The sequence below is a fragment of the Geotrypetes seraphini genome, chromosome 1 (assembly GCF_902459505.1).
Source record: "Geotrypetes seraphini chromosome 1, aGeoSer1.1, whole genome shotgun sequence".
Classification (NCBI taxonomy): Eukaryota; Metazoa; Chordata; class Amphibia; order Gymnophiona; family Dermophiidae; genus Geotrypetes; species Geotrypetes seraphini.
Genome location: NC_047084.1, coordinates 94333463 through 94349574, shown reverse-complemented (window position 1 = coordinate 94349574; position 16112 = coordinate 94333463). Strand labels below are relative to the sequence as shown.

At 42.7% G+C, this 16112-nt stretch overlaps 1 protein-coding gene across 3 annotated transcripts in view; it reads left to right on the top strand.

The window, feature by feature from the left end:
• Positions 1-683: 683 nt before the first annotated feature.
• Positions 684-16112, top strand: part of SLC14A1 (solute carrier family 14 member 1 (Kidd blood group)) — a 62723-nt gene continuing 47294 nt past the window's right edge. For 2 of the 3 annotated variants that reach the window (XM_033935227.1, XM_033935211.1), the window contains exon 1: positions 684-796. The gene's annotated coding sequence lies outside the window, so the exon portion shown is untranslated. The remainder of the gene's footprint in view (positions 797-16112) is intronic. The other variant, XM_033935234.1, reaches the window with a different exon arrangement.

Sequence of the window (16112 nt, the reverse complement as noted above, 5' to 3'; positions counted from 1 at the left end):
GCAGTAGGCGCCGGGCCCCTGAGAGCCGACGGTCCGCCACTGCACAGGGAGCCAGGCGGAGAGAGGGCAGTTAAGCGCAGTGCCTGCGCGGAAGGATGCAGCTCGGGCGACTTCGTTGTGTGAAACGAAGTTCGTTGTAGGAAGCAAGACATGAAGTTCGTTGTGCGCAGCGTTCGCTGTGCGAGGCGTTCGTTATGCGAGGCACCACTGTACTTTTAGTGCTCTATGTTAGGTCACCTAACAGCAGGTTCCATTCTAAGCATTTTAAGACTCCTGCCCTGTCATTAAACTCTGCTATTTTCCCCTGGTGGTGTGGCATACAGTAGTTTTGGAATGGCTGGACTGAAAATCACAGCCCCTCTTTGCCAGCAAAGCCGTGCATTTCATCATCTTTGCCTCAAGTAGGGCACAGAGAGAAACCCCTTAGAACCAGCCTGTGAAAAGAACAACAACAACAAAAAAAGCTGTCAACCAGCCAGTGTGGTAACGCTGCAAGTTTTTCAGAGAGCTCTTGTTTGGGCAGATACATTGGAACCAAGGAGGCCTGGCAATTATTCAAGGACAGACAAGCAAGGCAAAAAGGGCTGAATTAAATCGACCCACTGAGCTCTCTGAAGAGTCTGTGGCTGCATCTGAAAGTGGGCGGAGCAACCGTGTGTAGCTGGTACAGCACAGGGTATAAAAAAAACTTAGGCCATGCAATCTGCATTATTAACGCTGGCACCATCAACTTGGCAGGCAACGGGCTGGAAGTTTTAACAGCTGATTTTGACTAAACTTGAATTTAAGCCAGCAGGTAAGATTAATTTAGTTCAATGTTCTTAGCACAGCTATAAAGTTGACCTAGTTCCAGATGCACTGGGTATAAGAAAAAGCTTTTTTTTTTTCTCAGTAGTGGAAACTCCAAAAAAGTTATTTCATGGAAGTGTGTAGAGTCAAAAACGTTTTCCTCTCACTAAGGAAATGTGTTCTTTAGGCTGGCAAACTAGAAAAAAAAAAAGAGAAAGTTTCTCTTTCTGTCTGGTATGTTCTTTTTCCAAGTTCTTTGTAAATAGTTTTTTTTTTAATTCTTTATTCATTTTCAACATTTTCAATAAGTGCAATACAAATTAAACACATTTTAAATTTAAGACATCACTTAATACTCTTTCAAGAAAGGAGGGAGGGAGGGCGGATTTATTTTTAAATGATTCTCTGAATTCTTGTAAAATGAATGTATGGCTTTCTTTATTAGCGCTTATCTCTTATGGATATGAAATGTATATCATAATGAGCTTTTTGAAGATTTGATTATTAAATTAAAAATTTATAATAGTTTTGGGATAGGGTGGGGGGGAGGGATATAGATTGATTTGTTTCTTGAAAGAGTATTAAGTGATGTCTTTGTAAATAGTTTATAGCAACCAAAATGTAAGTGGAGATTTCAGCACAGTTACCTTATAATCAGAAAATGAGCATTAATGAGTTCAGTAGCATTTTGCAGTCAGGGTAAAGACACACAGCTGCATTTCTGTCTAACGTTCATTTGGTCCTTTTCAGACTGATGAAACACTTATATCAGCTCTGCAGGAATTTAAATTTTGTGCATAAATATTAAATACTAGCTGATGCCCCGGCGTTGCACGGGTATTTAATTATAGCAATAACACTGTAAATGGATTCAAATAAAGATACTTTATAGTGATGAATGAAATTATTTTTTTACAGCTTAATAAAAAGTACAATATTCAAATTATAATGTGAAATATTTGACAAAATGAATACAATACAACTAACGCAAAACGTGATTATAAACAACATTTTTAGTTTCACTTCCTGGAGCAAGAACATATAAATTCATGGGTGAACCCACCCTTGAGCAAGCAACATAGAGTTGTGGGCCGCGAGACCCCCAGAACATATCACCCCAGGTAGTGAGGGATCTGCATACCAAGTTTCGTTCAAATCGGTCAAGCCGTTTTTGCGTGATCGTGGCACATACACACACACATACATACACACATACATACCTCCGATTTTATATATATAGATTGAGAATCTTTGAAATAATAGTGGCAAAAAAAAATTCAGTAGGAATATTATGTGGAACCTTTGTGCTGTCTCACATATCCTGAGGGGGGTTATGCTGTTGATTTGTTTTTGCTGTTACAAAACAGATGAGAAGTGAGAAAATTCATATTTTTGCTGTATTTAGAACACCTGTTTAACAAGGGCAATGTTCTGTTTAACTCGCTAAGTATGCATTCTTTCAAGGAAAGAGGTCTTCGGTGACTAGTTTTGCAAATTTTGTAATATAGCCCTGGAACTGTTCACTTAGGGCATTAGAGGTTTTTAGTGCAAGCGCTCCAACGCTCGACCTTGCCAGCCCACGCTAAAAACCTCTGGTGCAGCTTGATAAAACGGAGGGGTGGGGGGTGTTAATGAAAATGCTATTTTCAGGCACGGTCTCAAGTATTCAGGAACAGAAATTTCCAGGATTCAGTTTAGTATCTGCTATAACAAATGATAGAGAGTTAGTGGCCCAAAATGGTTTCTTTCCATATAAAATGCTAAATGAATCCATTTTAAGTTTTCATGCAACATTAAAAAGTCCCTAGAATGTCATCTACACAGTTTGTTTTGGGGGTTTTTTGTAGTTATTTGTTTATAGAGGGATTGTTGTTTTTTTTCATTTGTTTGTTTTATTTTTACCAATGATGGTGTTTTATTCCAGGAATTTTTTTCCCCTATTTGTTGTATCCCACTGAGAATTTTCCTCCATATTACTAAGGCCCCCTTTTATTAAGCTGCGTAAGGGTTTTTGTTTTTAAATTGCAGACCGCTGTGGTAAAAACCCCAACACTTATAGAATTCCTATGAGCATCAGAGCTTTTTTTTTTTTGTAAATCTTTATTCATTTTCAAAACTTATACAAAGTGCAAGCAAAGTAGACAATCAGAAGAATAACATATAAACAGCACTTATCTTCAAATAGATAATAAATAAAATATTTTACTTCCAACCCCCTCCCTCCCGCCCTCCCTGGATGTGTATAAAGATCAAGCATCAGAGCTTTTACCGCAGCGGTCTGCGATTAAAAAAAAAAAAAAAACCTTACGCAACCATTTGTTTTCCATGAATGTATTTAGTTCACAAACACTGCTATTATTCTACAAAAATGAAATGAGACAGCTTAAAAAAACCCAAAAAACCCTTAATGCTATTTATAGGAGAAACACCAGAGATAGGATATGCTTGAATGATAACAAACTTCATTAATTTGCCATAAGATACAGTGATGCAGTAAGGGGAGGGGCATGGAGCGGTCCGCCCCGGGCGCCATCTTGGTGGGGGTGCTGGCACCCGTCCTCGCCCCACCCCCGCTCCTTCACTTGCAGTTGCACTGTGCCGTGATAATTCATGACTGCTGTAATCACGAGAAGTTCCTCATTTGCCCCAATCCTGTCCTGGAGGATCACCAGCCTTGCATGTAATGAAGACGATAGGAGTGCAGATCTGCCCCGCGCAGATTCATTAGGGTTATCCCAAAAACCTGACGGGGGTAGTGGTCCTCCAGGACAGGGTTGGGGACCACTGCCCTAGATCATAGTTTCTCAGCCCAGTCTTCTGGACCTACCGAGCCAGTCAGGTTCTCAGGTTACTTACACTGAATATGCATGAGATCGATTTGCATGCAACTGTAGCACTGCATGCAAAATTGATCTCATGCATAGCCATCGTGAATACCCTGAAAACCTGATCGGCTGGTTGAGTTCCAAAGAGTGAGTCAAGAACTCCTGTTGTGGTTATTTTACCCCCATGTCTCCGGAAACACATTGATGTGGTCAGATTTTAGATATGCTGAAACCCATCCAGCTGTTTGGGTGTTTCACACATGCTAATTCCCTAGCTACGCCCTGTTTTATCCAGTGATGTTAGTGAGAGCAGAAACACTGTTGCCAGAGAAAGTTGTAAGTTTTGCAGGGGGTGATGCAGCAGACAAGCCCCCAAATAAGTAAGGTGGCGGCCTTACAATCTGCCAAGGTCCCGGGTTCAATGCCCTCAGGACATTCAATAGGAAGTGAAATCAATGACAATGACAGCTAAGTGTGGTTGCATAAAGAATATATTGACACACAACACTACACTCAATATGTATGCCAAAAATCCTAAAATAGTAACAACAAAAAGGCACAACCAGTCACAACAGGGTTTGGATGGGGGACGCCCAGAATGAACTGCAATCCTAACCTATAACAGTTCCACTTGAGAAATAAAGGGAGCTCTCAGTGTGAATCAACAGCAATGGGAGCAAAAGCTCCGACACTTCACTTCTAGGTTGAGGCAGGAAGCCTCCACCACCACACCATCATTGAGCCCCCTATGTGTGAATAATGAGAACACCTGCAATGAAACCCTGAATAAATTATACAATCTAAACAACCCCGTGAGCAAATCAAAAACTCCAACGGTGGAATTTACAAACTGAGCGACAATATATAAAGAATATATTGTGCAGAAATTGTCTTAATATTACAGAAAAGGGTGTCAGGTCAAAAGCGCGCCGGGACAAAGGCGCGCCCAGACAATTGAGCGCAGCGCGGGGGTGGGCACCACAGAAAATTACTGTTTTTAGGGCTCCGACGGGGGTGTGGGGGGGGAACCCCCCACACACTTTACTTAATAGAGATCGCGCCGCGTTGTGGGGGCATTTTGGGGGGTTGTAACCCCCCACATTTTACTGAAAACTTCACTTTTTCCCTGTTTTTAGGGAAAAAGTTAAGTTTACAGTAAAATGTGGACAGTTACAACCCCCCAAACCCCCCATAACGCCGGCGCGATCTCTATTAAGTAAACTGGGGGGGCTCCCCCAACAAAACCCCCCGTCGGATCCCCTAAAAACTGTAATTTTCTTCGGCGCGCGCCTCCGTCTTGCGCTCAGTTGTCGGCACGCGCCTTTGTCTTTCGCGGGGTTGTCTATGAACCACAGAAAAGCAATGTTTATAAAGATACTAATGTACAGAAAGATATTCTATTATGTAGCTGCTTCTGTGCTCTTGTGAATGAGAGAGAAAAGACAGTGTCCTGAATAGGTGCTGTGAGGGCAAAGAGAGGAGAGAGAGTGAGAAACCAGAGTCCAGAGAGGGACGGGGAGAGAGAGAGGGTAAACAAGGGTCTTTCTGTTTTTAGTTTGTAAACTGTGTGAAACAATGGTTAGCTTAATCGATCAGGAAGGTGTGACACTTACAGGAATGGTAGATGGAATTTTACTGGGACTGGCGTCTTTGTCCCATTCAAGTAGCATGCCTTCTCGATAAACAATCCAGTCAGGCTGGATACTGAATGCTTCTGCAAAGAATTCACAGACATTCAGGGTCTATTTGCATCAACAATCCAGAATCAGGTTGATATAATGTCCCATAGGCAATCTGCTGACATTGGTTAGGCCAACAGAAAATGCTGACGGCTTAGCAATGCTAGGCTGGCAAAAGTAACTGGCAAACAAGCCTTGTCTGCTTGCACACATTTTTTTAAATGGAAGTGAGAGAAAATGATAAGCTAGATCTTGTCCCCCAAGCTGCTGGTCTATCACCTGACCTTGTTAAGCCATGTATCAGAGGCAGATCAACAAGTGAACTGACTACTGAGAGGGTGGATAGGGACAGATTCTTCAGGCTGAAGGGGACAACAGGCACGAGGGGGCATTCGGAGAAACTGAAGGGAGATAGGTTCAGAACAAATGCAAGGAAGTTTTTTTTCACCCAAAGGGTCGTGGACACTTGGAATGCGCTACCGGAGGAAGTGATCAGGCAGAGTACGGTACAAGGATTCAAACAGGGATTGGACGGATTCCTGAGGGATAGGGGGATCGTGGGATACTGAGAGAGGTGCTGGGATGTAACACAGGTATAGAAAGCTAACCAGGTAATAAGTATAGAAACCCAACCAGGTCGTGCATGTGCAAGACCGGAGGGTTAGGACTTCGATGGGAAGATAGGACTCAATGGGAAACCAAGGTGGCAAGGGGGCCCCTTCTGGTGACTCAGACAGGCCGTGACCTGTTCGGGCTGCCGCGGGAGCGGACTGCCGGGCGGGATGGACCTATGGTCTGACCCGGCGGAGGCACTGCTTATGTTCTTATGTTCTTACTGGCTACTTAACTGTTAAATTGTACTACACTCTTCATTGTCTTTATCATTATCATTGTCTATCTTGCTTGTTCAGATACTTTTGTAATTTATCATGAGTATTGGTATTTCTATTTTACTTGTATTGCATATGTATAAGTTCCCATTCTCTGCAATTTAATGGACTTGGCAAGTGTTAATACTTGTTCTTATGTGCTCTCCTTTTGGGAGCGCTTTATTGTTGGAATTTTATTTTCTTATACAATCAATAAAACTGACTGAACTTAAAAAAAAAAACACAAAAAAACTAATTTGCCACCTCTCTACACCCTGCTTCAAGTAAAACCTGCCATATTATATTCCGCCTGTATTCTTCGTGCCATTTTGAGTCAACTCACAAACATTTTCATGGCTCAAATTAAACCATCATTTGTTAAGATCAACATAGGGGTCCTTTTATCAAGCCGCGCTAGTGGGGTTAGCGTGAACATTTCATCACGCGCTAACCCCCGCGGCTGGCTAAAAAACTAACGCCTGCTCAATGCGGTATTACGCAGGTTAAACCCCTACCGCAGCTTGGTAAAAGGACCCCATAGCCTTTCACCACAGTTACAGCCAGGGATTGATATTGCTGGTGCAAGGGTATTAGATGCCCTAGGCGAAACTTTAGTCTTGTGCCCCCGTCGTGACAATTTCAGCTTAGTTGCATGGGGACAGAAATTTCACCTATCCCTGCCCATCCCCAATGGTATCTAACTCTTATCCACCTATATCCACTAAGATTCATTCCATCCCCACCTATCCTCACAATTAATCTCCTCCACCCACAGCTGTAGCTTTTTTGCATGGCATTCATTATTCAACCAATGAGTATTCCAAGTCTCAGCCTAGTGTTCCAGTTGTCTCGCTGGGCATTCCAAGCCTCATTCTGATGTTCCAATTGCCTCTCGCTGGGCATTCCAAGCCTCATTCTGATGTTCCAATTGCCTCTCGCTGGGCATTCCAAGCCTCATTCTGATGTTCCAATTGCCTCTCTCAATGCATTCCAAGACTCATTATGGAGTCACTAGAGAGTTTGACTACACTCCCTTGGGAATCTGGTGGCAACTTTTTCCATACCAATGGGAATCTCGCAGGTTCTGCAGTATTCCCACAATCCCTATTCCTGTGAAGCTCTGTAATGTACCCCCCCCCCACCACCCCTCATTAGATTTTGATAATTTAAACTCATGATTATCCCAACATTATTCATCCCAGAATAATCCCGGAAACATGCACAGGTATATACCACATATTTAAATATTAAACTTTGTTTTGAATGTATATTCTTAATTAAAGCAGTTTTCAAAAGCTTTCATTGGTTAAAGAGCTCTTTATCCAGGCAGGTGAACTACTTGAAAATGATCCCCTCTCCTTGTGGTTTAAAATCCACGCGGATAAATTTATTATTTTGCTTTGGCTGCGACTGTTCTTTGCCTTTCCTAAGAATCTGCTAGCCTAGTTTACTAATTATTCAATTAACTTCAATGGCGTGGTCAATTGCCACACCATTTAAGCTAATTGATTTAATGCAGTTGCGCATTTTAGAAAGGCATCACTAGACATCTCAATTACGGCACCTAGCAGTTCCTGAAAATGTCAATATTCCTGCAGTGCATTATTTTAGGAAAAGGCGCCTAACTGCAATGGTGTGTAGTTTGAAGGTGGGCGTGCCCATGGGCGGAGTTTGAACAGAGTACATGCAAAAAATTCTAGAACATGCATATTAGCAGTTTAGGTATGGCAATTTATACCAGCTCTATGGCAAGCATAAGTGCATGTGACTAAATTATAGGCACATAGTTCACCTGTTACACTTTTTTTTATTAAGTAGGCACCTCCTCTTTTCCGTTATAGAATAGGCATCCCACAGATGGCATTTAATGTGAACAAGTGCAAAGTGATGCCTGTGGGAAAGAGGAACCCGAGCTATAGCTATGTGATGCTGGGTTCTATGTTAGGAGTCACTGCCCAGGAAAAGGATCTAGGTGTCATCGTTGAGGATGTGTTGGAAACTTTAACTCAAGGCGCAATAGCTGCTAAGAAAGCAAATAGAATGTTCGGAATTATCAGGAAAGGAATGGAAAACAAAGATGAAAATGTTAGAATGCCCTTGTATCGCTCTATGCCTGGTATAACTGCACCTCGAATACCGTGTGCAATTCTGTGGCCATATCTCAATAAAGATGCAGAGGTATTGGAAAAGGTACAAAGAAGGGTGGCGAAAATGATAAAAGGGATGGAATGACTTCCCTGTGAGGAAAGACTAAAGTGGCTAGGGCTCTTCAGTTTGGAGAAGAGACAGCTCAGAGGTGATATGATAGAGGTCTATAAAATACCGAGTGGAGTGGAAAGGGTAGATATGAATCGCGATGAAGCTACTAAGTAGTAGATTTAAAACAGAGCAGAGAAAATATTTCTTCACACAACATGTAATTAAACTCTTGAATTCGTTGCCAGAGAATGTGGTGAAACCAGTTGGCTTAGCAGGGTTTTAAAAAGGTCTGGATAATTTCCTGAAAGAGAAGTCCATAGGCCATTATTGAGATGGCTCGGGAAATCCACTGCTTATTCCTAGGATAAGCAGCATAAAATCAGTTTTACTACTTGGGATCTAGCTGGGTACTTGGGACCTGGGTTGGGCACTGTTGGAAACAGGGTACTGAGCTTGATGACTCTTCGACTGTCTTAGTATGGCAGCTCTTATGTTCTTAGGTGAATCAAGTATATGATAATCAAGCGATTGTGATATCACTGATGAGGCTCAATCTTAGGCATTGGTGGAATGAGGCATTATGGCATCACAATGTCAGCTTTGGAATGTTTTCTACTCTTTGGGTTTCTGCCTGGTACTTGGGACCTGGGTTGCCCACTGTTGGAAACAGGATACTGGGCTTGATGGACCTTCAGTTTGTTCCAGTATGACAGCTCTTATGTTCTTATGTGAATCAAGTACTGTATAGGATAATTAAGCCATTGTGACATCACTAATGAGACTGGCTCTTAGGCACTGGTGGAATGAGGCATTATGACATCACAATCTCAGCTTTGGAAAGTTTGCTACTCTTTGGGTTTCTGCCTGGTACTTGGGACCTGGGTTGGCCACTGTTTGAAACAGATGCTGGGCTTGATGGACCTTCAATCCAAGTATGGCAATTCTTGGCAACAAAAATAATTCATAAGAAGTGTGGAAAAGCAGTAATTAAACCCAAATAGGTAGATCTGAAAATAGATTGCTGTTATATTTTGAATTTACATCATTGCATTCATGTTCCGTATCAACTTGGTGGCTTCTTTCAGTAGTATATAATAGACAAATGCAAAATCAGCATATTTCATAGTAGTATAATCAGTGTACTTTCTTGCAAAGAGGAAAAAGTGACTAATAAATTGAATCTAGTATACAAAACAGCTACAGCACTGCATTCTGATCTACAAGATAGCATTCATATATTATTTTTACTAGCAAAATATAGTGTACTTTGGTATGCTATTGCAACACTTTTTCACCCAGATAAGCTTTAGGCAGGTTTCTTTGGTATAATTTTGTTGATGGGTCATGCCCGAGACCAATATTCAGTGGGTGGGGGTGGGGGCTTCTGGTGCACAATCCATACTTTACACCCTTCTTTAGCAATCAATAATTCACTTCATAGAAATATAGAAACTTGATTTAGAATTTAGAATATTGTGTGCAATTCTGGAGGCCGCACCTTCAAAAAGATATTAAAAAGATGGATTCGGTCCAGAGGAAGGCTACTAAAATGGTGTGCGGTCTTCGTCATAAGGTGTATGGGGACAGACTTAAAGATCTCAATCTGTATACTTTAGAGGAAATGCAGGAAAGGGGAGATATGATAGAGATGTTTAAATACCTACGTAATGTAAACACGCATGGGCCGAGTCTCTTTAATTTGAAAGGAAACTCTGCAATGAGAGGGCACAGGATGAAGTTAAGAGGTGATAGGCTCAGGAGTAATCTGAGGAAATACTTTTTTTATGGAAAGGGTGGTAGATGCTTGGAACAGTCTCCCAAAAGAGGTGGTGGAGATAGAGACTGTGTCTGAATTCAAAAGGGCCTGGGATAGGCACGTGGGATCTCTCGGAGAGCAGACTAGATGGGCCATTTGCCAGACTATGTTTCTATGATGGTAGCTAAAGGCCACACGGCCCACCCAGTCTGCCCATCCGCAGCATCTCCTTCTCTCCCCAAGAGATCTCATGTGCTTGTCCCAGACTTTGCTGACTTCAGATACACTCTTTGTCTCCACCACCATCTACTACCCTTTCTGTAAAAAAGTATTTCTTTAGATTACTCCTGAGCCAATCACCTCTTAACTTCTTTCTATGCCTTCTCATTCTGGAGCTTCCTTTCAAATGAAAGAGGCTTGCCTCATGCATATTTATACCATGTAGGTATTTAAACCTCTCTATCATGTCTACTCTCTTCAGCCTTTCCTCCAAAATATACATATTGAGATCTTTCAGTCTGTCCCTTGTGACATAGAGTAGACCCTCAAGCATTTTGGTTGCCTTCCTCTGATCTGACTCCATGCTGTTTATCTTTTTGAAGGTGTGGTCTCCAGAACTGTACACAATATTCTAAATGAGTTCTCACCAGAGTCTTATACAGGGGCATCAATATCTCCTGCTTCCTACTGGCCATTCCTCTCCCTATGAACCCAATCATTCTTCTAGCTTTCACTGTCACATTTTCAACCTGTTTGGCCACCTTAAGATCATCACATACAATCCCACCCAAGTCCCACTCCTCTTTCTTGCACAAAAGTTCTTCATCCCTTAAACCAAGGGTAGGCAATTCCGGTCCTCGAGAGCCACAGACAGGTCAGGTTTTCAGGATATCCACAATAAATATGCATCAGATAGATTTGCATCTCAAGGAAGCAGTGCATGCAAATCCATCTCATACATATTCATTGTGGAGATCCTGATAACCTGACCTGCCTGTGGCTCTTGAGGACTGGAATTGCCTACCTCTGCCCTAAACTGTATTGTTCTCTCGGGTTTCTGCAGCTCAAATGCATGATCATGCATGACCTCACATTTCTTAGCATTAAATCTTAGGGCCATGATATCAGGGTACAGTCCTCTATGGTAGATAGATCTGTTTGTAAATTACTTGCTTGTATCACTGCCATTGTTTTGTGGTTCAAAAATATTTAAATATAAAATCTTAGCCACCAAATTTCAGACCATTTCTCAAACTTCTCTAGGTCCTTCCTCATGTTTTCCACACTATCAGGATGTCTGCTCTATTGCAAACTTTGTGTTCGGAACCAAAAAATGTACTTAAAAGAAAGTCTTTAGCAAACAGGGACAACATGTCAACAGTAATATTAGTATAGTATAGATTAGGGGTCTCAAAGTCCCTCCTTGAGGGCCGCAATCCAGTCGGGTTTTCAGGATTTCCCCAATGAATATGCATGAGATCCTATGTGCATGCACTGCTTTCAATGCATATTCATTGGGGAAATCCTGAAAACTCAACTGGATTGCGGCCCTCAAAGAGGGACTTTGAGATCCCTGGTATAGATAGATTCAAAATTACCTTCAACATTTATAGGGCTAGATTCACTAAGGAGACCGACTGTGTACCGAATCGGTTTGCGACCCCTTTGCAACCCAATTTCCCTCCGGCCCAATTCACTAACCTCTGTCCCGATCATCCTCCGATCCACCCATGCAAATGAGGGTGAACGGCATTGAAATGATGGCAGGCAGTGGTTCACAAACAAAAACCCTGCATCATCGACTGGGCTGGCCAATCACAAACAAGCGACTGCTGGGAACCAGTCGTTCACTGCTTTCCGACTGCATCTCCTGTTCTGTCTGCTGTCTACCCCGACTTTCCAGCTCTCTGCCCCTGACTCTCTGCCGCGATTTTCTCCTGTCACCCTGCTCTGCCCCCGAATCTGCTCTCCAGCTCCTTGCTCCGACTCTCTGCCTTTTTCTCTGCCCCCGAATCTGCTCTCCTGCTCCTTGCCCCAACTCTCTGCCCCTAATCTCCTGTGCGGTTCTCTGCCACAAGCGCTGTCCTGGCCTTCCCCCGCAGTGCGAGCCTGTGTTTTTAACCCACAGGTTTAAAGCGGGTTAAAACCGCAGGCTCGCTGGGCTAGTAAAAGTAAAAAAGAAAAAGAAAAAAAAGAAAAAGTTGTGGCTCTTAGACCCATGCGCAGACCACCTACAGATGGTCTGCGCATGCGTCGGGATCGCTATAGGACGATCCCGGCGGTCGGTTGGGGGCATGATTCCGATTGCCCTCATTTGCATGAGGGCGATTCGTGAATCAGCCCCTCCCGGACATGGATCGGATCCCTCACGGATCGGATCCGATCCGTGCCCTTAGTCACTAGTGAATGTAGCTAGCCCATAGTCTCTTCACTGTTCTTCCAGGTCTCTACTCTGTAGTTTCCTAAACAGTCATTTAAAGTTGTAGCTCTCCCTAGGCTGATTTTTCACCCCAGGTAGGAGCTTCTCTGAAGAGTTCTTTTTTTAAAACAAAAAAAACTTTATTGATTTTCAAACTCTGACAGTGCAATACAATTAATTGAACATAAAACACTGCATAAAATGCACTATTAACTATACAAGTAATACATAAAACAATCATTTTCTTCCACCCTCCTCCCAATTATTAATACAATAAGACTTATGATGTGATTACAATATTATAATTAAGTAACTTAAATCCTCAAAATACATTTCCCTTCCCCACCCTGGATGTGTAAGGAAATCTAAGAAAAGGAAAGATACATGACCCTTATTGCGAGGTAACAAATCTATTCAATGAGCTCCACACTTTATTAAATGAACTATTACACCCCATACATTCCGCATTCATTCTCTCATATTTATATGTGGTACACACATTTGCCCACTAATATGTGTAATTTATTCTGTCGTGGCTCTTCAGAGAAGTTGGGAGGGAGCCAGGAACAAATCCCTATGATTCAATGAAATAAAGACATCTTCAGAGAAGGTCTTACATTGTGGAAAAATCAGCAGGGGCTGATTTTTCCCCAATGTAAGACCTTCTCTAAAGATGTCTTTATTTCATTGAATCATAGGGATTTGTTCCTGGCTCCCTCCCAACTTCTCAAGACTGGATCTTCTGTGGCTCCTCCTTTTTTCTCCCTCGACGGAAGCGATAGTCTTGATTCTCCGGGTACAATGGTTGGGGGGGAAGCAGGAGCCACAGACAAAGGGCTGAGGTTTTATCTTAGCCGCCATTTACTTTCAAGAGGAGTCTTCTTCCACCATTACTTCACTGACCAGGAGAGCCCGAAAACATTTGAAAACTTGGCTTTTCTCTAAAATGTAACTACTCCCTCCCTCTCCATTATACTAAGTCCCCTCTTTCTTTCTTTTTACTAAGCCCTTCTTCTTTCCATTGGAGTTCCTTTCCATATTAATTCCTGTAAACCGTGTCGAGCTCCACTTCTGTGGAGATGATGCGGTATACAAACTTAAGGTTTAGTTTAGTGTAGTTTAGTTTAGCCCTGCCTTGATCCATAGAGGCCTCGGTGATCTACATTTAGCAGACCCTTAGCTATGCCTATACTACTATAGTGTCTAGTGAGCTGTAAAAATCCATTCCTGTTAGATGCCAGGGGTGTACAGATTGTGCAAACCTCTATGCATCTACAATATATCCAGTACTTTGGATAAAATCCTGGAAGATAGGTTCATTAATGACCATTAGCCAAGTGAATTTTGGGAGCATTGCCTTGTGCTGCAGGAGGCTGGAAGTGGAATGGTTTCCCTCAGCAAAATCTGGTGGAAACAGAGATAGAAAACTGAGCCATTGGTCTGACCCAGTATGGTGGTCATTATAGTCTCATTTTATCACAGGGGCTCATTTTCAAAGCACATAGGCACACAGAGTTCTATGGTACTTTGTTGTCTAAGCGCTTTGAAAATGACCCTCACGGTATATCAAATTATGTTTGGTGTAATGTCATTGGCTGCATCAACCTACAATTGACCAGATTTCAGCTTTAATGTGCAGTGTGATGGAATTAATGTGTGTTTTGCTAGAGAAATTTTCAGGTGGGAGTGGAGTTTGTAAAAGCGGGTTTAGAGGCAGTGTTTCTCTGGCCAGTCTAGGAACTTACTCCCTCTTTTACGAAACTGGAGGGCCCGCGCTGCTCCCAACACTCATAGAAACTCAATGAGCGTCGGGAGCAGCGCAGCTCCCCGCGCTAGAAACTGCTATCGCAGTTTCGTAAAAGGAGGCCTTAGTGCCGGGGATGGTGTCAGGTCAAAAGCGCGCCGGGACAAAGGCGCGCCCAGACAATTGAGCACAGCGCGGAGGTGTTTTTAGGGAAAAAGTTCAGTTTACAGTAAAATGTGGAGGGTTACAACCCCCCACACCCCCCACAACGCCGGCGTGATGTCTATTAAGTAAACTGGGGGGGTTCCCCAACAAAAACCCCCGTCGGAGCCCCTAAAAACTGTAATTTTGTGCGGCGCGCACCTCCACTCTGCGCTCAATTGTCGGCGCGCGCTTTTGTCTTTCACGCCGTTGTCTATGAACCCCGGGGACTATTGCTTTTCTTTTCCTCTATCCAGAGTTTCCACCGCTCCTAAATGAGTTCCATACTAGATCAGATCTGGAAGAGCACAGGACCAGTGTTTAGAGAAGTATCTCGAGATTATAGCAGCGCCGCGCCCATCGCAGGTCTGCTTATACCCAAGTACAGCTGTGGTGCCACAAACCGAAGCTCAAAGCCATCCCTTCCTAGAAAACTTCATCGGGAATTCTTAATTCATCTTAAGGGGAGTTGGCCATGAGGTGTGTTACTAGAAAGAGAAAATATGCTTCCTCATCACTCCCTACATTTCTCAATCCTTTCATCAAGAGTCGGATTATAGTATGCGCAAGTCAGAGTCAAAAAACTGGAGCTGCCATGACTCGGAAAACCCTATCTAACCTCTGACAGCTGCTACTGACACTGGCTCAGCCCGTGGATGGCTGGATTCTATTCTGGATTCTTATTGCAACCCTGTGACCTGGTTAGATATCATTGTGGTGTAGGGCAGTGTTTCTCAACTCGGTCCTGGAGTACCCCCTTGCCAAAATATGCATGAAAAAATTTGCATATAATGGAGGCAGTGTATGCAAATCAAGTTTGTGCAAATTCAGTGTGGAGAGCCTGAAGACCTGACTGGCAAGGGGGCACTCCAGGACCGAGCTGATAAACACTGGTAGAGGGTATAACAAATAAAGATGAAATTGTAAACATCTTCTAATTCAGACATGTCAAACTCTGGCCCGCGTTGCACATCTGGCCCGCGGTGTAATAAAATTTGGCCCGCCAGACAATCGAGGCTTTGTTACCATTTGGATCTTCTTATCTTTGCCTATTTGGATTTTCAGCTCTGACAGAAATTAAATTTTGAAAAAAAAAAAGAGAACTTTAGATGGTGGACTCTCAAGCCTTATTTTCGATTAATTTGCACTCAAAAACAAGCACATCCATCGCTTTGATTGGCAATTCTATTCTACCTAGTTTAGTTTCACCGTTGTTACAATTACCCATACATAGCGTAGAGAACTCTCAAATTTATTTATTTTTCCTGGTTTTGAAGTGTTATCATTTCGAAATGGAGAAGCTGCTCATTAATTTGAGAAGCAGATTCAAATCCCACTTCTTCCACCAACTTCTTGTGACGCTTTACCTTCTATTGCTTCAGTTATAATTTATTTCCTTGTACAACTGGGCTCACAACTAGAGAATGACACGGGGACAAATTTGTCCCCTATTCCTGCAGGAACTCAATTTCCCCGTCCCATCCCTGCGAGTTTTGTCGCTGTCCCTGCTCCATTCCTATAAGCTCTACCTTAACTGCACAAACCTCGAAAGTGTTTGAGGCTTGTTCAAGATGAGGATGGTGCTTAGGCATTGGTGGAATGAGGCATTATGACATCACAATCTGAGCTCT